The following is a 24,145-nucleotide window of genomic DNA, read 5'->3' as shown; positions in this document are numbered from 1 at the left end:
CTCCAGTATATCCTGGCCAAGGAATTATTTTATTCATCAGATGCCAGAGGGTTGAATTTTTTATGTAAGCTCAGCACTGGGTTGGCTGGCCAGAAGAAGGCACATGAAAATTTCATGCCGTTTCGAGTAGGCTGCGGGTGGATGGCAGCAATCTCCCTGCTGACTTGGCCTTTGCCCATGAAAAGCAAAGCAGAACCTCGCAAGCTTTGCGAGCATCCTAGAGAAACTCAACTGACACAAATGCAAGCCTTCCATTCCCGGGGAAATTCATGAGGTGACAAAGGCCGGAGATGCCACCCACCTCTTTGTTTTTAAGATGGAAATTTGAGCAATTGAAACTCTGTTTTCTCTTTATTCATTCAAGATGCCCATTTCATATACAGCTGTATTCTCCGTGCTGGAAGCGCACAGGAAACTAACCATGTTCATATGATCAAAGCATTAAACACACAGGTATTCAGTAGCAATGCTGGGTTACAAAAATCTGAAGAACTGGCCCCAGCCTCAAGGACCTCACATCGAGGGCAGCAGACACTAGGTGATATTTTAGGCAGATTCTAGTATCCTAGTATTTCAGGAAGACACACAGAAACACTTAAGTGTTCAAAGACTTCCTAGCAGAGGTAGGTCTTCCTTTCCAGAAACAGCACTTTTTAAAATAACATTTTTTTTTTGGGGGGGGGGGTTAGACATCTGCATCCTTTATCAGATTACCTGGGTTCCAATACGATATCCATTCTCCATTCCAGCTTCTTGCTAATTACACACCCTGCGAGGGAGCAGGTAATGGCCCAAGTACCTGGGTCTCTACCACCCACATGGGGGAACTGGATTACGTTTCTGCTGCTTATTTTTGGCCTGGCCCCGCCCTGGCTGTTGCAGGTTTAGGGGCTGAATCAGTGGAACCACTGGGGATATCTCCATTCCATCCTCTCTCTCACCACATTGCAAACAAATAAATACAATTTTCAGTAACTGAGACTAAAAAAAAAAAATGTTTTTAACAGAAGCTATAGTAAAGTGATTATTGTTGATGTGAGACAGCTAGAACAGAAGGATTAGACAGTGGAACACTACACTTACTACCTGGTACTTAGTCTGACGTTCCCGGCTTCAAGTCTCAGTGTTACCAGGCCAATGAGCTTCGTTAATTCAAGTACAGGATGCATAGCTCAGTTTGCACAGCTGTAAAAGGAAGCAATACAAGGAACTTGGGATTTATGGGAATATTCTGGTAGACTTGCTCACAATATTTCAAGTATGACAATGCATAGCACTTAGAGGAAGAAAATGAGAGCCTCCTGGTGTCCAGGAAACACATGATTAGGTTTATCGGAATAGAAAGTGGTAAAGAAAGGGAGAAATAACTGAAGTTGATTTATTTCGCTTGATATGCAACCTTTCCAGCCAATGTTCTTTTCTGAGGAAACAGGATGTACATCTCTACAATTAAGGACCAAGCAGAGCAATACTGTGGTCAAAGGCAAACATTATTCCCTGTGTATTTTAAGCTCATTCATTTATGTTTTCTGCCACTGTACCAAAAGTGGCCAATGACTAATGGCCAAGATCATATGCAGTTCCATAAGCAGCCATGAACTTAACTGGTCTTTGCCACCTAGGTAAGTTATATGGGGATACCCTCGGGAAACAGACTGGCATATAAAAAAAAATGGAGTACAATAAAGATGAAAATATTAGGAAATCGGCCGGCGCCGCGGCTCACTAGGCTAATCTTCTGCCGGCGGCGCTGGCACCCCGGGTTCTAGTCCTGGTTGGGGCGCCAGATTCAGTCCTGGTTGCTCCTCTTCCAGTCCAGGTCTCTGCTGTGGCCCGGGAAGTCAGTGGAGGATGGCCCAAGTGCTTGGGCTCCTGCACCTGCATGGGAGACCAGGAGGAAGCACCTGGCTCCTGGCTTCAGATTGGCGCAGCGTGCCGGCCTTAGCGGCCATTTGGGGGGTGAACCAACGGAAGGAAGACCTCTCTCTCTCTCTCTCTAACTCTGTCAAAAAAAAAGTATTAGTAAATCAAAACTTTATTCTTATGCTACCCAAAACCTTGGACTTATTCCTTACTATTTTCTCTCTTATCCCATATCCATTTCACTACAAGTTTCCATATTCTGTCCTTCTAAAACATCTTTGGAATCTGACCTCTATTGCTATCATTTTAGTCCAAACCAACATCAGCTATTACTACAGCAGGACAACGGGCTGTGAACAGGTTTTCCCGTTTTGTTCTTGTCCCCTTACATCCTCTTTTTCACATAACAGCTAGACAGATGGCTCCAAATCACGTCCGATCATGTCACTCCTTTGCTCAGATCCCCGAAGGCTTCTCAGAGTTGGAAGGGGACGACACGATGTGCCCCCATTATCCACCCTTCCCTCCTCACTCAGCTTTCTCCAGCTGTTCTAGATTCTTTGTTGTTTCCACACACAGAGCCAGCACCTTTCTCAGGGCCTTTCCACGTAATTCCTCTTTCACTGGACTACTTTCTTGCTTGGTAACATCATCGCTTACTCCCTTTCCTTACTAATAAAATAGAGATATTCGGTCCATCCCAGATTAATGCCTATGAAAAATAGCAAATCCCTACTGTTTTTCCATCTTTGTTTTTCATAGCATTTATCACCACCTGATACAGTAAACGTATTATTTTTAATTACCTGTTTTTTTCTACCTGATCTCATCTTAACAAAGACCAGTGACTTGCTTTGCTTTCTGCCATACTTGCAATTCATGGTACAAATGTCCAGTGCATTCTTGAACACATAGCAGCCTTACGAACTGAATGTGGTAAGTTATTTTCTTCACCATCTAACTTTGTAATATTAAGGCCTCACCAACGATGTAATACAAAAATCTATTTTAAGATATTTCTTTTCATTGACTTACCACTAAAATGAGATGCTAGAAAATTGAAATGCTTATTAATGTACCAATCAATAATGAAGGAAATACCTGATAATACGTGCATTCTTCATTATTGGGTCAGATCTTATGCTGATTTTTTTAAAGATTTACTTATTTTACTTGAAAGTCAGAGTTACACAGAGAGAGAAGGAGAGGCAGACAGAGAGAGAGAAAGAGGTCTTCCATCCGCTGGTTCACTCCCCAACTGGTGGCAATGGCCAGAGCTGTGCCGATCCGAAGACAGGAGCCAGGAGCTGCTTGGGGATCTCCCACATGGGTGCAGGATCCCAAGAGCTTGCACCATCTTCTACTGCTTTCCCAGGCCTTCGTAGCGCGCTGGATCAAAAGTGGAGCAGCCAGGACTTGAACCAGCACTCATATGGGATGCCAGCAGTGCAGGCAGCAGCTTTACCTGCTACGCCACAGCACCAGCCGCCCCCCCACCATGATGATTTTTCTTAAAGAAGATAGAAGAATTGCAAGCACCAAGTTGAAGATGAAAAAAAAAAAAAGAGCAGCTCCTACCTTGATAGTGCTTTCATAAATATAAACCTCCTGCTACTTACTAAAAGTAATTGTCATTATTTATGTAAACGTACTCCTGAAGCTATAAGATCAATTCATATGCAATTTTATTTTACAGGTATGTTCATCTTATGCAAGTATTGATGACTGTCAAGTGTTAACAGGCATGTAGCCACAGTATTCATGGTTTATCATACATTGAAGAGAAAAACATGTAGCTAATTTAAACTCATGTTTCAATAGACATCATTGGAGAGCAATGTAGATATTATAGGTGTATAAAACAGGAGGGTAGAAATAAGTGAATAATAGAAGTTCTCGGCTGCGGCAGAAATTGGGAAGGTTGTTTATGAATTACTGAAGTATGGAAAATAATGATACGAGTATGTAATTTGAACCTGGCAGTAATTCTGTGAAGAAGGTACCATTATTCCCATTTTTCTTTTCAGATACAATATTGATAGAGGTGAAATGAATTACTCTAGATATCCTAGCTAGTATATTACAGAAATTACACTAAAACTAAATCCCCTGACCACGTATTTCGTATCATTTCTACTATTCTACCACAGTCAAAGTCTCTTCCTTCTCAATTCCAACCATGGCCATCAATTATAAGATTGGGATTGCAAACCGTAGCTCACAGGTGGCATGTGGCCCAGAGAGAGGTTTTGTTTAGTCCACATTGTACTTCTTATAAATTTATATTTATTGTCAATTTTCCTTTAAATATTTTTTTTATTTACTTGAGAGGTAGAGTTACAGAGAGAGAGAGGGAGAAACGGAGAGAAAGGTCTTCCATCTGCTGGTTCACTTCCCAAATGGCCGCAACGGCAGGAGCTGGGCTGATCTGAAGCCAGGAGCCAGGAGCTTCCTCTGAGTCTCTCACGTGGGTACTAAGGCCCAAGAACTTGGGCCATCCTCCACTGCTTTCCCAGGCCACAGCAGAGAGCTGGATAGGAAGTGGAGGGGCAAGGACTTGAACTGAAGCCCATATGGAATGCTAGCACCAGAGGCAGAGGCTTGGCCCACTATGCCACAGTGCCAGGCCCCCTCAATGTTTTTTACATACCAAGAAATTCTACATGACGAAAAATTATTTTTCTGGCATCACTTGAAAAATTCAGACTGTCTGGCAACAAATGGAGCTGCATTTCACTCCCAAAGAGGTGCACTTGTTCTCTGGAGACTGAGAGCATGCCCAGCTGGCCAGATACAATTTTGACTGGCTATTAACATATATAATTTAAACTTTCAGGTCACTGGATTATAGGAGAATGATTTCATATTCGTTGAGATTCAGATTCTCATCTGTAAGGCTGACTGCTGAGACAGTAGATAGAATTCAGTCGTTCAACAGAGAGGACTACACATGCCCAGCGCAGTGCCTTAGTCAGAATTGACATAAATGGGCACTAGGACACTTCTGTCCAGTGTGCCACCTTTATTCTCCTGCCATAATGAAAGGGATGTTCTAGCAGGGACATGCTTTCCCAGAGTCAATCATTGATAACCTGCATCACGGTCATCTAAAAAGCTGATTAAAAATGAATAGTTTCTGAGCCCCCGATCAAGAGGCACTTGCATTGTCTTGTGAAATCACCAGGGTTTCTTTCTGGGACCATCTCTGATCCCAGCTGCTTCCAATTGCAGCTGTTCCAAGGAGGCATTTACATAGAGGACAATAAGAAAGGTATCTGTGGAACTGCACAATATGGCAGCCTTACCAGTGATGTGAGTTTCAGCAGACAAGAAAATGGATGGAATTTTCAAGTAGAAAAAAACTTTCAGGAAACTAAGAAATACTCGGAAACACAGACAGACATTAATGGAGTGACAGCAGTGAAGTCAAAGTGAATAAGCCAAGCAGCCACTCTAAGTAAGGACTTATTCCATCAGGCCAAGTGATCTCATTCCAATTCTAACACCAGCATCATTTCAAAATATTGCCTTTGAAAGAAATTTCAAAAATACCTTGGCCATACTGGTGAAACTGTTCCCTGGAAGAAATAGAAATAATTCCAAGGCAACTACATATTGATTCCAAATGGATGGGTAATCCTTCACCAGCTGGAGAGATGCTCCTCACCTACCACTCCTCCTCAAAAATCCATGCAATGGGCCTCAGCAGAGCAGAGGAACCACAGCTGAGTATTCTGGATCTGCTGCTTGGGTGTAGCAGCACCCAGGAAGGCTGCCACTGAGGTCGCTCCATACTCTTGCAATTCTGTTTGAAGAGTAATGGAAATCCTAACTCGTGAACATGGGTGCTGCCTGGATCCTAGCTGTGGAATAAACTCCAAGGTAGCTGCTTATGAACAGATGGGTTTCATCCAAGGAGACTTCAATGCAAAGTTAATTAAATGCATGCCATTGCTTTCCAGCCACATGGGGTGGTATCAGGGTGAGCCTGCAAGTGGTGAACCTGATTCTTACCCTGACTGTTTAAATATTCAGCAAAACAAGAGCATAATTTGTTTGTCACGCAGGTAGTTACAAAGTACTCTTATTCCACATTTGCAAGCACCATGAAGACATCTCCAAGGAATAAGACCACACAAAGACTATCAGACAGTATTGTTCAGAACAAAATCAGCTCCTGGCTTGAATAAACATGCACTGCCCCCTTGTGGACAGAAGAAGCCACAGGGATTTCCTCTATCAGAGCAACACTCAGGGATGCTTGGAAATGAGGCTCAACACACAGCAGTTGGTATTACTGGAACTGCTAAGCAAGCAGGGGGAAATTTAAAAATAAATTTTAAAAAACCCCACAGCTTTATAAATCAGCACCATTAATAACTTCTAGTACCAAGCTTGCTCGATAGTGAAAAATCCCAAAATCATAATTCTTCCTTTTAAATACCAACAATTTCTCATTTTCCCAAGTTGTTTATAAATCATAGAAACATACACCTGTGCAATATGTATGTAGTAGTACCTACTACTAAGTGCGAATAATTTTTCTGTGCATGAAGATCTGTGGAAGAAGTAGGCATGGTTTTGTTGTTTTGCCAGTGTTGTGGATATTCATGTTATTAGTGATTATGGCTTATGTTAACTGATTGCAAAGGAGAGTTCCAGGCTCGTATTTAATCCTCCATGCAGAAATGACAATTAAGGCACGAAGGCATAATATTACTACCATCATGCAATTCTGCCACTATAAGTCTTTGTTTCTGCTGGACAGGTTTCAAAAGACCATGAAGTATGGCTGGCGTTGTGGCTCACTAGGCTAACCCTCCTCCTGCGGCACTGGCACTCTGGGTTCTGTTCCCAGTCGGGGCGCTGGATTCTGTCCCGGTTGCTCCTCTTCCAGTCCAGCCCTCTACTGTGGCCCGGGAGTGCAGTGGAGGATGGCCAAGTGCTTGGGCCCTGCACCTGCATGGGAGACCAGGAGAAAGCACCTGGCTCCTGGCTTTGCATCAGCGCAGTGCACCAGCCGTAGCGGCCATTTGGGGGGTGAACCAATGGAAAGGAAGACCTTTCTCTCTGTCTCTCTCTCTCTCACTGTCTAACTCTGCCTGTCAAAAAAATTAAAATTAAAATTAAAAAAAAGACCATGAAGTCAAACCCACTTATTTGTAGTAGTGGCAAATTTGGGTTGTGATCAGGAGTATGGACCCAGGGCCAACATCGTGGCATAGCATGTAAAGCCAGCATCCCATAAAAGCACTGGTTCATGTCTTGATTGCTTCACTTCTGATCCAGCTCCACACTAATGGTTTGGGAAAAGCAGTGAAGGGTGACCCAGGTGGTAGGGCCCCTGCCACCTATGGTGACACTCTTGGTTCCTGGGTTGGGCCTGGCTCAGCCCTAGCTGTTGCGGCCATCTGGGGCATGGATTAATGGATGGAGAATCTCTATTTTTCCCTCTCTCTGAAACTCTGCCTTTCAAATAAATAAATCTTGAAGAAAAAAAAATGGGTATTGTGGGGAGCAATCCGGACTAGACTGAGTTACTAGAATTAAGACTTATTCTGTGCATCTGCTCTCCCACAATATGGCGCTGGGAGAGGAGAAAACAGCTTCTACGCAGCTGCCTCCAGTTCAACCAATAAACTGTAGGACCTGCTCCTGATTGGAGGAGAGCAGCGTACTTGGCGTGTGGGTAGCAGAGTTGGGATTGGTGGAAGAGGACTATAAAGGAGGAGAGAGACAACATGCACCAGGAACATCTAAAGGGAACATCTAAGAGGAACATCTGAGCAGCCCCCGAGAGAGCCGGCCGGCGGTGTGCTGCTCCCCTGCGGAAGTGGGGAATGTGGCCAGGGGGAACTGCCCTTCCACGGAGGTGGAAGGGATAGTAGCCAACCCGGGAAGAACCAGCAGAAAACCCGGGGAGGGCCGAGCAGACGAAAGAACAGCGCAGGGTCCTGTGTCGTTCCTCCACGAAGAGGGGGAGCGACATAATGGTGCCGTGACTCGGATATGAAGCCTAGGCAGGGTCCTGTGTCGTTCCTCCATGAAGAGGGGGAGCGACATAATGGTGCCGTGACTCGGATAGGAAACCTAGCTCGGATGGGAAACCTAGGACGGATAGGAAACTTAGGAGGGAAGAAACGGGAAGAACTGGGAAAATACCGGAGAGAGAGACTAGCAAAGAGCCTAGGTGCCGGAAGAAGCTATTGAAAGCCTAGGCATAGACTCGGATATGGACTGTGGGAAAGAAGTTAGGATTGAAAGCGAAAGTGAAAGCTTTCATAGACTCGGATGCGGACTATGGCGGGGAAGCTAGGAGATTGAAAGCGAAAGTGAAACCTGGAGGAGGCTTGGACTCGGATACGGACTGTGGGGAGTAGCCAGGAGAAATGAGAGGAATATTGTTGGAAGAAAACTTAAGAAACATACCGGGTAGAGAAAAATGTTAGGGAGGATGAAGCCGCGAGTGCAGGCCGAGGCGGAGATATAAGCCACCTTGGAATTCTTCAAGTCACCCCGGGGAGCAAGAGGCGAAGATCTGGAACCAGAGGCAGAGACGTGGGCCGCCAGGTTGAAATTCGCCAGGTTAGTCCGGGGAACTTGGACTGAATGCCGGTGGTGGCGGAAACATTCGCGGAAGCCGCCGCGTGCAGAGAGAGCACGGGGCGTGAATAGATAGGGAACGCTGGCGCGAGGCCGTGGTGCGGGCGCGAAGTGCGTGGAGACCGCGGAGCGTGCGCGCAGAGCCGGGAACCCGCCGGCGGGGCGAGGCGCCGGGAAGCCGCGCGGAGCCATGAAGCTGCCGGCAGGGCGAGGCGCCGGAAAGCCCCAGGGATAAGAGAAATAGAAGTTTAGAAGTAAAGTGAGAGAAATAGGAATGCTGGAAGATAGAAGTGGAATGGGAGAAATAGGAATGCCCGGAGATAGAGAAATAGAGAAGTAAGGCCTCCCCACAGCATGGCAATGAGAGAGCTTGGATTCGGTCTGCCTGATTAAGGCGGTAAGCACCAGCAAGCAGCTCGACCAGAGTATGAGCTGCAGGTCACCGAAGATAGGCACGAACCAACACTAATAAGTCTTCCCCACAATACGGCAATGAGAAAGCTTGGATTCGGTCTGCCTGATTAAGGCGGTAAGCGCCAGCAGGCGGCTCGACCAGAGTGTGAGCCGCAGGTCACCGAACACAGGCACGCATCAGCGCCTAAAAACCTCCTCACAACGTGGCGAAGAGAGGACCCGGATTCGGTTTGCCTGATTGATAGGACTTTTAAGAACCTGTGGCAACTCTAGCAAGCAGAGCAGAGTGTGTGCCACGGGGCACCGAAGACAGGCGCGTATCAACGCCAAAAATAAAAAGAAAGGGGGATCTGTGGGGAGCAATCCGGACTAGACTGAGTTACTGGAATTAAGACTTATTCTGTGCATCTGCTCTCCCACAATATGGCGCTGGGAGAGGAGAAAACAGCTTCTACGCAGCTGCCTCCAGTTCAACCAATAAACTGTAGGACCTGCTCCTGATTGGAGGAGAGCAGCGTACTTGGCGTGTGGGTAGCAGAGTTGGGATTGGTGGAAGAGGACTATAAAGGAGGAGAGAGACAACATGCACCAGGAACATCTAAAGGGAACATCTAAGAGGAACATCTGAGCAGCCCCCGAGAGAGCCGGCCGGCGGTGTGCTGCTCCCCTGCGGAAGTGGGGAATGCGGCCAGGGGGAACTGCCCTTCCATGGAGGTGGAAGGGATAGTAGCCAACCCGGGAAGAACCAGCAGCAAACCCGGGGAAGGCCGAGCAGACGAAAGAACAGCGCAGGGTCCTGTGTCGTTCCTCCACGAAGACGGGGAGCGACAGGGTATGGACAATGGGTTCCAATGTCAGAGTGATCCATAATTCAGCTGTATAACCTATGTGAGCCAGTTACTCTTTCCCAGTCTCCCTAGCATCCACTGTCCAATGGCTATTTCATGACTAATTTGCATGTTTGTGGTTAGAATACAAAGGCCAAAAAGTAAAGTACTCAGCTAAGTGAAGGGCAGAGGTATTTTAGGGAGGCAAGGGTGGCAATCGCTCAGAGGTGGCAACAAATGATTTCTCTGTAAACATAGCTCCTTGTATTTGTGCTTTTTGTTTTTAACTGCGGGGGGTGTGTGTGTGTGTGATTTTCACACTATTGCAGAACAAACAGAACTGTGAGTTTCACTTCACATTGTACTTTTGTGTCCTTCTGCAAGGTTTGGTGCATTCCAAATCAACACGTTTGCCCCTCCTTTAGCATACCCCAAGCGCATGTTTAGATGTTACACCTGGTCATTGGAGAAGAGCACAAGACAATGCCAGCTATCCCAATGCTGATGCTACAGTACAAGTGACTGACCTATAGCTGCATCCCATCAGTGTTAGTAATTTTGAGAAACATTATTCATACTCTAATAATATTATAGGCAATAATTCTCTTATTAGTAATAATTAAAAACATTTATCAATACTACCTTCATTACTTCTACTGTGAACAGATCTTCCTGAAATGGCCCTCAGTCTATGAGCTTGGTTCCAGCTGTCGCATATCCAGGTTATTTTGGCACTGCTCCTGAGAAACTGACCCCACATGGGGCCAGGGCACACAAGCCAAGTAGAACATCCCAAGACACTTGAATGGCCAAGTCAGGGGCCTCCTACTCCATCTTAGCCTCTCAGGTGGAAGGCTTTATGATGACAGGCAGACAAGTCATCCAATTGTAAAACCAGAGTTTAAAGGAGCATGAGGGTCACCTATTCCAGGGGTCACTCATCCACGGACCAGCAAGACAGTATCCATGCGTGAACTGCTCTGGTGGAGAGGACCAGGACACACCAAGGAACAAGCAGTGTTTGCCTTGAGAGGGCAATCACAACTGACCAAGTATATTTATGCAAAATGTGGACATGCACTTGACAGATGTCCAGATATCCCAGAGAAGCCTAGACTCTGGAATTCAAATAACATTTCCTAATTTTTCAAACACAGCCTGTGCACAGGGCATACAAAGCAAGGCAAAGAGGAAGATCTAACCTGCAGACCTCCTACTGACCACTCTAATCCAGTTGGTTTTCCACATTTTACACAGAGGCACCTGAAGTTCAGAGAGGGGAAGGGACCTCTCAAAGTAGCATGGATGATAAACAGTAAAGGCAGGTTTGGGTGACAGAGTGCCTGCCCCTCAAATTACAGAGGTCAGGTGACACAGTTCAAGTACTCACTGTCTTTCTTTCTCACACCCATCTTGTTTTATCTGGCATTTGTGGAAAGTCTCAATGATGACACAAGCAAACAATGTTTTAATCAATGGTTGGCCTCTATAATTTTCCAGAAAGCTAGTGACAGTTCCAGGAGAGAAAAAAAAAAAAAAAGACAGAATGCTGAGTTCAATGAGAAATGCAGCCCAGATGGACCAAAAGGGCTTGGAGAAATCAATGATGCATTCAAGCTGAGTTATTATTTTTTATGCTTCTACAAGTAGTTTACATATGGACAGTTATTCATTTAACATAATGAAATTTGAGGACACAATCATCTTTAAATAGGGGTGAAGAATTATGGAGGGGCTTAACTGCCAATGTAAAATTCCATCTGGGGTTTTAGAATTTTGCATTACATCCTCATTTTGAGAACTACCTATCCAGTAACTTGGGAAAGTCATTTTGCCCCTAACGCTCCTGGGATGATTAATCTCTCTACCTTCAAACTTAAGATAATTTAACCTTTTCATTTTTAGATTAAAACAACTATCTAGAAAATGTGGCACCTGGAACAAGCAATAGAGGCTCCATGTGGCCCTGCAGGGATCCATGACAGAAGCAACACTGAGCCTCCTGCCCTTGACCTTCAGCTATGACCTGCATCTCTTCACTGCTACCAAGATGCTGGCCAGGGCCACCACTGAGCCTGCCTTGAAGCTAGGGGCAGTGCTATGGAGTCAAAGACATGATGTGCCAAGAGAGACAAGTGTTTAAAAGCTTACCCCATGCCCCACTGAAATGCATTGCTTAAAAAAGTCTGCAACCTCTGAATTTCTGAACTCCAGGCCTCTTGGAGCTCAGTTAATGACTGTATTTGAAGGAAGTCATATTTTAAGTACCTCATATACTACAATGAGGTACTATGTTTAAGTATATTTTACTACATTTTAAATATATTTTTATTCATATAGGTGAACAAATTTAATATGTACAGATTAGGAGCATAGTGATGCTTCCCACCTTCCCACACTCCCTCCTCCTTCCTTCCTTATTCTTTTAATTTTTACAATGACATATTTTCAGTTTATTTTATAATCATAAGTTTAACCCTCCACTAAGTAAAAATTCAACAAACAATAAGAAACACACTGTTTCTTAACGAGAAACAAGGGCTGTAAACAATAATCAGATCTCAAAATGTCAATTTTGGTCATATATATTACTTTTTTGGTGCTCAGTTAACATAGATGAGGGAGCACATATTTATCTTTATGGAACTAGCTTACTTCACTAACTATAATGGTTTCCAGTTGATTTCATTCTTTTTTATGACTGAGTAGTATTCCACAGTGTATATATACCATAATTTCTTTATCCAGTCATCAGTTGATGGACATCTGGGTTGATTCCATATCTTAGCTATTGTGAATTGAACTGCAATAAACATAGGGGCACAGATAAGTATTTCATATGATTTCATTTCCTTTATGTAAAATTCTCAGGAGTGGGGTAGATCTATTTTTCAGATTTCTGAGGAATATCTGTATTGTCATCCACCATGACTGTACTAGTTCATATTACTACCAACAGTGGATTAGGGTACCTTTTTCCCCACATCCTCACCAGCATTTATCACTTGTTGATTTCTGTCTGAGAGCCAAATGGGGATGCGGTAAAACCTCCTGTGGTTTCGATTTGCATTTCCCTGATGGCTAGGGATCCTGAGCATTTTTTCATGTGTCTGTTGGTCATTTGAATTTCCTCTTTTGAAAAACGCCTGTTCAAGTCCTTTATCTGTTTCTTAACTGCTCTGTTTTATTTTGCTGCTGTTGAGTTTCTTGAGCTCTTTATAGATTCTGAATATTAATCCTTTATCAGCTACATCGTTTGCAAATATTTTCTCCCATTCTGTCGGTTGCCTCTTTGTTGTTTCTTTACTGTGCAGAAGCTTCTATTTCATTCCTGATGTAACTGTGCCACAGGGAAGTTGCGTGGCCTTCACTCCCATATGCAGAAAGGTACACAGAGAGATCAAATGGCATGCCCCACTCATGGAGCAGGTGTGCTGCAGAGACACAGTCAGAGCACGGGGCCAGCTCCACACCCAGCTCTTCCCTGCCACACAAGCAGCTGCTCCGGTGGTGAGGATCAGCCTCCTCCAACTGTGAGCTCTCCGCTATCAAAAGGGCTTTGGTGGCACTGTTCTAGCTGCACACTGATCACCTTTCACCCTACAGCATGTTTCTAATTAGCCCAAGAAGGAGGGGAAGAAAGAAATGACAAGTGGAAGCTGGAGCAGAGGAAAGAGGAGTGGGTGAAGGATTAATCACCTCCCAGCTGTCAGAGTAGTAATTACACTCAGGTTGTCATCTCCAGCCTTGCTTCGATTATGTGAACTGAATCTCCAAATGCATCCACATTTCCACTGCCTTTTGCTTTTGTGCTGAGAGCAGGGTGGCCTCAACAGCATGCAAACAGATGACGACATGTCCTTGGCAGGCATCCTACCTTACACAGCCTCATGGTGCTAGGCAGGGTTAGGGATCTCTTTCAGCGTCCCTTGCAAAGCAAAACACTAGACTTGTGTGTTGATACGGGGCCATCCTGGAGGGTTGAGACTAAATCTTTGGGAAGAAGTTTTAAAATAGGTAAGCACCTCCTTCAAGGGATCGCCGAGTTTAAATCACTCTAGGGAAGTTAGGGTTGATTTTCTCTTGTTTTTATTTTAAATCATTGGTGCTGAACTACAGATCTTGGCTCTGTCGCTCTTAGGCTAGGAGTGCTAGATTCCAACACAGAGTTTTGAGAAGCACTCCTCTCTGACTTTAGTCACAGTGTATGCTCACTTCTGAACCTAAGATTAAACTCCAATACTATCAGTGCACTCTTTCCAGCACTCAAACCCCTTGATTCTTTGACCTTCCTATTTTCTGTACATTCATGATTAAATATCCCAGGCTCTTCCATAATCAATTTGTAGCTACTCAATGATCTGAATTTTCCCCTGGCCTCCAGTTATCTAGAAAAAGGGATGTCAGTCAGTGTGTGGAGAAAATAAAGACAATTTACATAGCATTCATTTTAATGATTCTAGATTACTTGCAACTGCTCTCTGATGCATGGAATTTATTGTGCTTGGAAAAGTCTTAATATCCTCAGAGTCTCACTGAAACTTTAAAACCTCTAGGAGTGAAAACTCAAAGACCATCTTCCCAAGTGCATCTGACTGATATCAAAGACTTTCCTTTAGCATGTCAATGTGCTGGGAAATATTCAATTCCTTGACATCAAGGGAGGTGCCATGAAGAGGGTAAGGGCTCAAGCACCAGGGTGATGCATGCATTATCTTGTCCCAGACCAGGTTTTGTCTAGATACCTTTATTAGTGCGTTAAACTTTAAGTTCTTGTCTGCAGGACAAGACACACAGAGACACCAGCACAGAGCTTGGGTCTTTATCTTCTCATCAGAAGACTAAGAACAAAGAGGATTCCTACACAGAACAGCCACAAGCACCTAAGGAGATAAAGATAAAAACCACTTTCAAGTGTATGATTTCAATGGGAAAGTAATGTTGGCCATCTGTACAACTGAAAGACTAATAAGACCTGTTACAGAAAAATGACAAGTACATTACACACGTAATCCTCCTATCAGCCTTGTGATGTACTACCATCTTGCCCACCCACTAACCACTATCTTACAGCCTGAGATTTAGAGGCGATGTCATCTACTCAAGGCAAAGCACTGAGTAAAAGAGGAATCCGGCATTCAGGGAAGATTTCAAAAACTGCATTCTTAATTTTCTGCTTATTTTTATTTATTTGAAAGGCAGAAGAATGAGCAAGAGAGGAGAGAGAAAAATCTCCTATCTGCTGGTTTACTCCCTCAAATGCCTTCAATAACTGGGGCTGTGCCAGGCGAAAACCAGGAGCCAGGAACTCAATCCAGGTCTCCTACCTGGATGGCTAGAACTCAAGTACTTGAGCCATTTCCTGCTGCCTCCCTTGGTGCACATTAGCAAGAAACTGAATTGGAAGAGGGAACCAGGACTCTAACTCAGGCACTTAATATGGGATGCCATTTTCATAAGCAGTGTCTTAATGGCTATGCCAAATACAGGCCCCAGCATCAATCTATTTCTTTGAATCAGAATTCTATTTCTGCTCAGCTACTCCTTGATTTTGCAGAATTTTCCCTCTCTATCCTAGTCCTCATTATCTAATCCAGCACACACTGTACCAAGTTATGTTGTTCAATATCCATGCCCTCTTATTAACCTCACTCCTGGCCTGAGTTGACGAACAAGCATTGGCCCAAACATCTACTATATGTAGAGGCCTCTGCTTAAATAAACTTTTTAAAACTGTAGAAAAGACTCAATTTTTACATGGCTGGAAAGCAAATGATTAACCATAAGTGAATTTCACATAATTAAAAATTATCTGAAATTTTGAAATAGTGGTCTTGATTTTATGAAAGATTTCTCTGGTGCCTTATGCTTCTTCTGATCTAATTGAACAGAATATAGATTTGATTCCTCCTTTGATAACTTACAATTTTTTTTAGCTCATATGAAACAATTGCTATGCCATTCCATGACATACTAATTCTGGGGCCCACAGGGCTATTTGCCTTCACATTCATTGTCCCTGGGGATGCCATTACTTTTGGACATCTTGACCTATACATATAGCTACATGTTTCACCACTACCACCAAACCACACCCTCCCACCCACACACTCACTCTGACACACTGTTTCAATAGCTAAAGTCTGCATTTTTGAGTACCTGTCTTTAATCCCACACTCTGAACTGATGCTCCTCATTTTCTAAGTTCTGAGAAAAAGTTTGGTAGGTTATCTCCAAACATGATTGACAATCGTTCCTACCCATATTTGGATTTATTTCAATACGGGTCAGCACCGTGAGCTGCTTTGAACAGAGAAGGCTCCAGAGGTGCTGCTATGCCATGTCTGAGCCTATCCCTAACAGTAGTCTGTTAGTTCTACTTCCTCCATGCTATAAATAAGGAGAGGCAGGTTGACAGAGAAGCCCTAGAAGAGGAAGGCTATCTTGGACAACTTATGCCCATTCAAGATTCCAGCTGAACACAGTCACTTGAGTGATTTCAACCTATACCATATGAAGCAGAAGCAGGTTAGCTGACCCAGTAAGCATGTAGATTCATGAAAAAAAAGAAAAACTAATTGCTGTTAATTTAAAGGCACTCAGTGTGGGCATGCTAAGAAATAGTTTGGAATCATACATAATGAGAGTAAGGAGTTCTGAACACGCAGTGTTGTTCAGACAGTGACCTGTCACTCCTATGAATATAGCAAAGTTAATCATATAGTCTGATGTCTCCTGAAAAGGATCCCCAAAAAGTTTTTCAACCTCCTCATCGGAGCTCTGGTCTATAAAATCGGCATTGCTATGTGAATGCAGAATTATCAGAAAGGACAGAGAAGTCTATTTTCAAAAAGTCTCTTAGGGGGCCAGTGCCACGGCTCACTTGGTTAATCCTCTGCCGGCAGCCCCAGCATCCCATATGGGCGTTGGTTCTAGTCCCAGTTGCTCCTCTCCCAGTCCAGCTCTCTGCTGTGGCCTGGGAGTGCAGTGGAGGATGGCCCAAGTGCTTGGGCCCTGCACCCACATGGGAGACCAGGAAGAAGCACATGGCTCCTGGCTTCGGATCTGTGTAGCTCCGGCCATAGCAGCCATTTGGGGGGTGACCCAATCGAAGGAAGGCCTTTCTTTCTCTCTCATTGTCTATAACTCTACCTGTCAAAAGAAAAAAGTCTCTCATGAAAAATGCAAAGCAGGGCTGAACACACTATGAGTCAAGAAGGGAAAATGATATGATTAGTGCAGTCAGAAAGTTCATGTTAAAAAACAAGACTAGAGGGGCACCAGATTCTGTCCTGATTGCTCTTCTTCCAGTCCAGCTCTCTGCTGTGGCCCGGGAGGGCAGTGGAGGATGGCCCAAGTGCTTGGGCCCTGCACCCACATGGGAGACCAGGAAGAAGCACCTGGCTCCTGGCTTCAGATAGACACAATACGCCACCTGTAGCGGCCACTGGGGGGTGAACCAACGGAAAAAGAAAGACCTCTTTCTCTCTCTCTCTCTCTCTCTCTCTCTCTCTCTTTCTCTCTCTTTTTCTTTTTCTCTCTCTCTTTCTCTTTCTCTCTCTCTCACTCTGTCTGTCTAACTCTGCCTGTCAAAAATAAATAAATAAAATAAAAAGACTAGAAAGGAATAGAAAGAGTGCGTTGTAGGATAATTAAAATATTTTTTAAAAGATTTATTTATTTTTGAAAGTCAGAGTTTCACAGACAGAGAAGGAGAGGCTGAGGGAGAGAGAGGAAGAGAGAGAGGGAGGTCCTTTATCCGATAGTTCACTCCCAAGATGGCCACAATAGCCGGAGCTGCACCTATCCAAAGCCAGGAGCCAGGAGCTTCCTCCGGGCCTCCCATGCAGCTGCAGGGACCCAAGGACTTGGGCTATCCTCCAGCACTTTCTCAGGCCACAGCAGAGAGCTGGATTGGAAGTGGAGCAGCCAGGACTCAAACTAGCGCCGGCACTGCAGGCAGTGGCTTTACCCTCTACACCACAGCACTGGCTCCACAAAGTATTTTAAGAGGATTTACACAGTAACCAGCAATTTGGAAGATGGATTTTTGAAACAACAGAAAGTTCATTACAAACATGAATTCAGTAATTCAAAAATAATTGTTTTCGTAGTTGAAACTAACTAGAAGTTAAGAATTTGGCTTGAAGAAGTTTATAAACTCTTGGGGCTGGCACCGTGGCTCACTAGGTTACACTGCCACCTGTGGCACTGGCATCCCATATGGGCGCCAGGTTCCAGTCCCGGTGGCTCCTCTTACAGTACAGCTCTCTGCTGTGGCCCAGGAGGGCAGTGGAGGATGGCCCAAGTGCTTGGGTCCTGCACCCCATGGGAGACCAGGAGAAGCACCTGGCTCCTGGCTTCTGATCAGCGCAGCACCGGCTATGGTGGCCATTTGGGGAGTGAACCAACGTAAGGAAGACCTTTCTCTCTGTCTCTGTCTCTTTCTCTCTCTCTCTCACTATCTAACTCTGCCTGTCAAATAGATTTTTAAAAAATTTTTAAAAGTTTATAAACTCTAAATGAGATAATAGGTAAGTTGGGAGACATATAAAATAGATGATATTGAATTCATTTACTCAACCCATCTTCAGTGGTTACCTGTTCTAAATGATAGACACGTGTCAGTCAAAACACAGCCAGACATCCATCTTCATGAAGACTACATTCTCTGAGGAGAGACAGACAGTAAACCTAATAAAATGGCAAATTCTACCAAGGATGAGCTAAGAACAATGCGGGAGAACACCTGCACAGTAAACAGGGCTGAGATCAGTAGTGCAATGAGAGCATTGCAATTTTAAATAGGCTGCTCAAGGAAAACCTCTTGAGAAACAGGCACCTGAGCAGACCTGGAGTCGGGAGGAACTGGGCACTCAGACATTCCATGAAGCGGTAAAGTCTGTCTGAGGATAGGACCAACGAAAAAGCAATGAAGCGCAAAAAAGCCTGGCATGCGCGAGTAACAAGAAGCCAGTATGGCTTGAGTGAAATGGTCGAGAGGCTGAGCTTTCACCACTGGCGTGGCGGTAGGGGACAGACACCGGAAAGCTGTGGGCTTGTATTAAGCTCTGACTTTCACTTACACTAAGAATCCAGGACAGGTGTTCGGTATGCCAGTTAAAGATGCCATTTAGGACTCCCAACCCCCCTATCAGACTGCCTGGGTTCTAGTCGCAGCACTGCTCTCAACTCCATCTTCCTGCTACTGCAGCCTTGAGAGGCAGTCCTGGACAGCTGAAGTGGTTGAGTTCCCATCATGCACATGGGGACCCAGACTGAGTTCCTGGCTCCTGGCTTCAGTGTGGCCAAGCCCCAATTTGGGGAGTGCACTAACAGCTGCACTCTTCTCTCTCACTGCCTTTGAAATAAAAAAAAAGTGAAATTATAAAGTAAGAGGCTACTGGAACCTCGAACAGGAGTGACAGGACTAGTTTTAAAAATTAATATGTATGTTGGCAATCAAGTACCCAAAAACTAGAGTGAAATAGTAAATCTGTTTAAAATGCTATTTGAGCCGGCAGACAATTGGCAGTGACAAAGATTGGGACAGCACACACATACATACGAATCCTTGAGGTTTAAAGAATTCGGGGGGAAGAGCTAGTCACAGAATCATAAAATCAAAAATGTAGCCCTGACATGCCTGACCTTGAGTCTCCTGGACCCTGGCCAGACAAACACGAGGAGAGATTTTAAGGTGTTCAATAACTCTGCTCACCTTCGACTTCCTAGTTACACTCAGGATGTAACCTGAAATTCTAACACCAGAATTTAGATACTCTTTTTAAGTAATCAATTCCTATCTAAATATCAATCAACCCAGGGGCTTGAACTCTACAAATTATCATCACTCTCACATCCCTTTGAATGAAGTCACTGACAAAACACAGGGTGGTTGTCAGTGAAGCAGGATTGCTCCCCACATGCCTCAAGAGAAACACTTCCTTTTATGTGGACGCTAAAGGAAAAGTCATCATCAAAAAAAAAAAAAAAAAAAAACCACCTTACATAACTGATAAACACACTAGTCCTTGGCAGCAGTTAGAGTTTTATGCCGAAATCTCTGACATGAAGTAGAAATAAGAGACAGGACCTGACTCGTAATGGGTCAAGCTTTGTGTTTGCAGTATGCTCCCACTCTGATTTCCAAGTCTGATGCTACAGTCAGAAAGTGCTTCAAATGAGCAGTGTGTGTCCGTGTGCTGTGTTCCTTTATCTCTGTGTGTATGAAGTGATGGGTGTGAACGCGCATGCATGTAAAGAGGCTGATGAAGCAGCACAGTGAACGTGGGTACACTCAACTAGCATAGGATGTGCTGGAAGCAAATAGCCGAGGCACCTCAATCAGACAGACAGATGAAGGGAAAACTTCAAGAATGAGAGACCTGAACGCTAAGCAGACATTCAAAGGGCATGGCAACGAGAAGGAATATATGATTCCACGTAAAGGCAGTATGTATGCAAAATTCTTGAGGTGAAGAAAGGACAGTTCTTTCTGAGCCTAAGAAAAGGTTCTTGGGGCTGGCACTGCTGTGGCATAGAGGGTCAACTTGCCACCTGCAGTGCCGGCATCCCATATGTCTGCCAGTCTGAGTCTCAGGTGCTCCATTTCCGATCCAGCTCCCTGCTAATGCACCTGGGAAAACAGTGGAAGACGGCTCAAGTCCTTGGGCCCCTGAAGCCACCTGGGAGACCTCAAAAAAGCTCCTGGCTCCTAGTTTCAAATTAGCCCAGTTCCAGCTGTTGCAGCCATTTGGGAAATGAACCACTGGATGGAAGACCTCTCTCTCTGTCTCTCCCTTTCTCAGTAACTCTGCCACTCAAAAATAAATAAATAGATCTATTTTTTTAAAACAGAAAATGTTCTTGTTGTGTGATGGAACCTGGATCTGGGATGTAGCCAAGAGAAGCAGTGTAGAAAATCTCGACCAAAAATTAATACTCAGGCAAAGGACAGGAGAACACCAAAAATATTCAAGAAAGGGATTTATGGGATTAAATTTGTGCATTAAACAATTTCCTCTTACTGCTGAATGGAGAATCCATTACACTTCGGATAGCAGCCCAGGAGTGATGATGGTGGCCTAGACAGTTAAGACCTAAAATGCAAGAACATTTGCATGTACTCAAGAGTTAAAATAGGTAGGATGTACAATGCACTGATTCATCTCGTATGGAGAGGAAAGCTAAGATAGTGGGCAAGTTTCTTCTTATACACGTTGTGTACCCTTCACGAAAACATACTCAATCCACATGGTAAAAAGAACAGTTTTCGATTTGAAAGATAAGTAGAAAACAGCAGAGAGATCACAACCCTGCTGAACAGAAAACCTGGTCTTTATTCTTGATTTGACTACTGAGGCTACGCCACCTTGCTCTGTGCAAGCAACTGAGGGTTCTTCTGCATACGGCATGAAAATCTGTTGATCTTTGAAAAATTAGACACTTCAGCTTGGATGTGGGAGCCAGGCCTGTGCTGCAGACAGAAAGAACATCTCTCTCTGATGCCCTGGCAGGGGGCCACATAATACACTGATTCCATTTGGCAGAAGCAAAGTAGTTAATGAAAACTCCTCTTTCAAGATGTGACATGTTCCGCGTGAGCTGTCAGAAGGAAAGTTTACATAATGAAGAGTACTGGCATGGATCAAAGCCATCTGGAATAGCCCAATTCCCCTTTGGGCATCTCGCGACTGGGGAGCCCTTGTGAGAGGCAAGTAGATGAATTCTGTTTCCATGAACAGTTACGCTAAAGGGATTAGCCCAAGGAAGCAAAAAAAGTTTAGATAAGAGGTCTGATTTTTGGAGGACCAGTGCATAGAATACTGCCTACTGCATATCTGTTGGATAGGGGACTACTCAGAAGCTACTGAAACTATTTCCAGCAATAAACAGGCTCCTCTTTCAAGTCACCTTCATTGTGATTTGGTTCACGGTTCATGTGGTGCAGAATCACTGGTGGCACTGCACTCCTCAAGCCTCAATGAGTAATTCTGGGAGGGGGCACGTGAAAAACTCAGATGTTAGCTCAACTAATCTCTCTTAAGATATTGAGACCAAGGGGCTTCATTTAGTCACCCCAATATATGTCTAACACTAGGTTTGAATATAGAAAGATGCAATTTATGAATTAATTCACTTCTCTGACAGAAGAAATGCACACAGCCAGTAGTGATGACAGCACAGAGCCACTCTTTTGTTCTTTCCAAAGAACAAAAGTATGTGTACCTCTGGCCCTCAGAATCAGCCCTTAAGGCATTCGGATCCTGCCAAAAAGCCCATGAGTTTCTCTCAGGCATGGACACTGTGGCAAAAAATGACCTACACGAAAAATCTCTGTGAGTGAGAACCCAGCAGAAAGAATGGACCATCAAAGAAAGAGGTACCTTTCTCTGAAGGGAGGAGAGAACTTCCACTTTGATTATGACCTTATCTAAATAAGGTCGGAGTTGGTGAATTCAAGAGGCTTTCAACGCCTTGGCAGTTCATGACAAGAGCCTCAGGTGATTACTGATGTCATAAATAAGAGTGTCAATTGTTAAATCAACAGCAGGAGTCACTGTGCACTTACTCCCCATGTAGGATCTCTGTCCTTAATGTGTTATACTATATGAATTAACAGTAAAAATAATCTTCAAACAGTACTTTATACTTTGTGTGGGTGCCATCTGTTGAAATCCTTACTTAGTATATACCAAGTTGATCTTCTATATAAAGATAATTGAAAATGAATCTTGATAAAGAATGGGATGAGAGAGGGTGTGGGAGAGGGGATGGTTTGTGGGTTGGAGGGTGGATATGGGGGGAAAAACTGCTATAATCCAAAAGTTGCACTGTTTTCTAAAAAAAAGTACATGCTATGCAATCTTTAGAATATGGAATGGTCTTTCTAAAATATGATTTGACCAACCAATGAGGAAATGTCTTATCTGATAATAAAAACAAAAGACATGAGTGGTGGGTTATTATTATTTTTTTTTTTTTGACAGGCAGAGTGGACAGTGAGAGAGAGAGACAGAGAGAAAGTCTTCCTTTGCCGTTGGTTCACCCTCCAATGGCCACATGGCCGCCGCAGCCGGCGTGCTGCTGCAGGCGCACCGCGCTGATTCGATGGCAGGAGCCAGGTGCTTCTCCTGGTCTCCCATGGGGTGCAGGGCCCAAGTACTTGGGCCATCCTCCACTGCACTCCCTAGCCACAGCAGAGAGCTGGCCTGGAAGAGGGGCAACCGGGACAGAATCCGGCGCCCCGACCAGGACTAGAACCCGGTGTGCCAGCGCTGCAAGGCGGAGGATTAGCCTAGTGAGCTGCGGCGCCGGCCGAGTGATGGCTTATTATTTTAGTTTTTGAACCCTAAACCCAGCCCTACCTTTCAGTTTTTTTAGTTACAGAAATAATTTAATTATGACACCGTGAGTTATGTTTTGGTTACCTGCAATAGAAATTAATTCATACACTGACTTTTCTTGCTCTGAATTCGAAGGATCCTCTTACACCTAGTCCATGGTTTTTGCAACTGTGTGAAATTGACTATTAAAGAAGGAGTACAGGAAAATCTGTATACCTCTTTATTCTATCAAGAAGAGTAAATGATGCAAAGGCCATGCCCTGACTTCAAGATCTGTCCACACTTCAGCTAATCTCCCTCAGCATGAGAGAAGTGGCTTCAAGTTCTTTGTAGGTAACAAAGTCCCATGCCATACCCCTCTCTATGAAATGATGAGTTGCTTATGAATGAGTTTTGGCAAGTCTAAAGCCTGGTAGAACTGTGTGGTATTATTTTTAGCTCAAATATGCTTAAGTGGTATCACTTTAGTATTACAATGAATTATGAAAAAAATCTACCAATATGGAAGAAATGCATACGTTTGGTGCTAGATTAGGCAAGATAAAAAAAGTGAAACACTCACATTGGTATCAGTCATTTGATATACAAAATTAGATAATAGTTCTATATTATCTAGAAGTTCTACTTTTGCAGAACAAAACATATGGCATTTTGCTTTTTTTAAAAATCATTTAAAAGTGATTCCCTTGGCTCTAGAAACCAAAGTAATATATCGTGACTCTACAAATTAATATATCTTAATATATATATATTAATATACGTATTAATATATTCTAAATCCAAGTTCTTTGACAATTTTTTAAAGTCAGTCAAGCGACAGGTGAAAAACAGTTATTCTCAACCATGGGCATTTCATCTGCATAATCACGTGTATCTCACTGTATAAATCTCTCATCTCCACAGAAGATCTATACATTCAGAAAAGAAACCTCAAATCATGATTGACAGTTTTAAAAATATTCAAGTTATTTTAATTTCTTATTAGATTCTTTGCCTCCCCCATGTTTTCTCACAATAGCTTTCAAAGAAACTTATTTTCAGACCTCCAAAGTTAGATGCCTTCTAGCAATTAAAAAAAGAGAAAAGAAT

General features: G+C 43.9%; 1 protein-coding gene across 15 annotated transcripts in view; it reads right to left on the bottom strand.

Annotated features, from left to right (window-relative positions):
* LOC138850199 (uncharacterized) overlaps window positions 1-24,145 on the bottom strand; it is a 458,403-nt gene that overhangs the window by 96,483 nt on the left and 337,775 nt on the right. For 4 of the 15 annotated variants that reach the window (XR_011389855.1, XR_011389860.1, XR_011389856.1 and 1 more), the window contains one exon: window positions 1,084-1,185. The exons of 9 other annotated variants lie outside the window; for them this stretch is intronic. The gene's annotated coding sequence lies outside the window, so the exon portion shown is untranslated. The remainder of the gene's footprint in view (window positions 1-1,083; window positions 1,186-24,145) is intronic. 2 more of the 15 variants (XR_011389840.1, XR_011389850.1) reach the window with 1 other exon arrangement.

Source organism: Oryctolagus cuniculus, chromosome 6, assembly GCF_964237555.1.
Source record: "Oryctolagus cuniculus chromosome 6, mOryCun1.1, whole genome shotgun sequence".
Lineage (NCBI taxonomy): Eukaryota > Metazoa > Chordata > Mammalia > Lagomorpha > Leporidae > Oryctolagus > Oryctolagus cuniculus.
The sequence above is the reverse complement of the archived record's forward strand: the minus strand, read 5'-3'. Positions and strand labels throughout refer to the sequence as shown.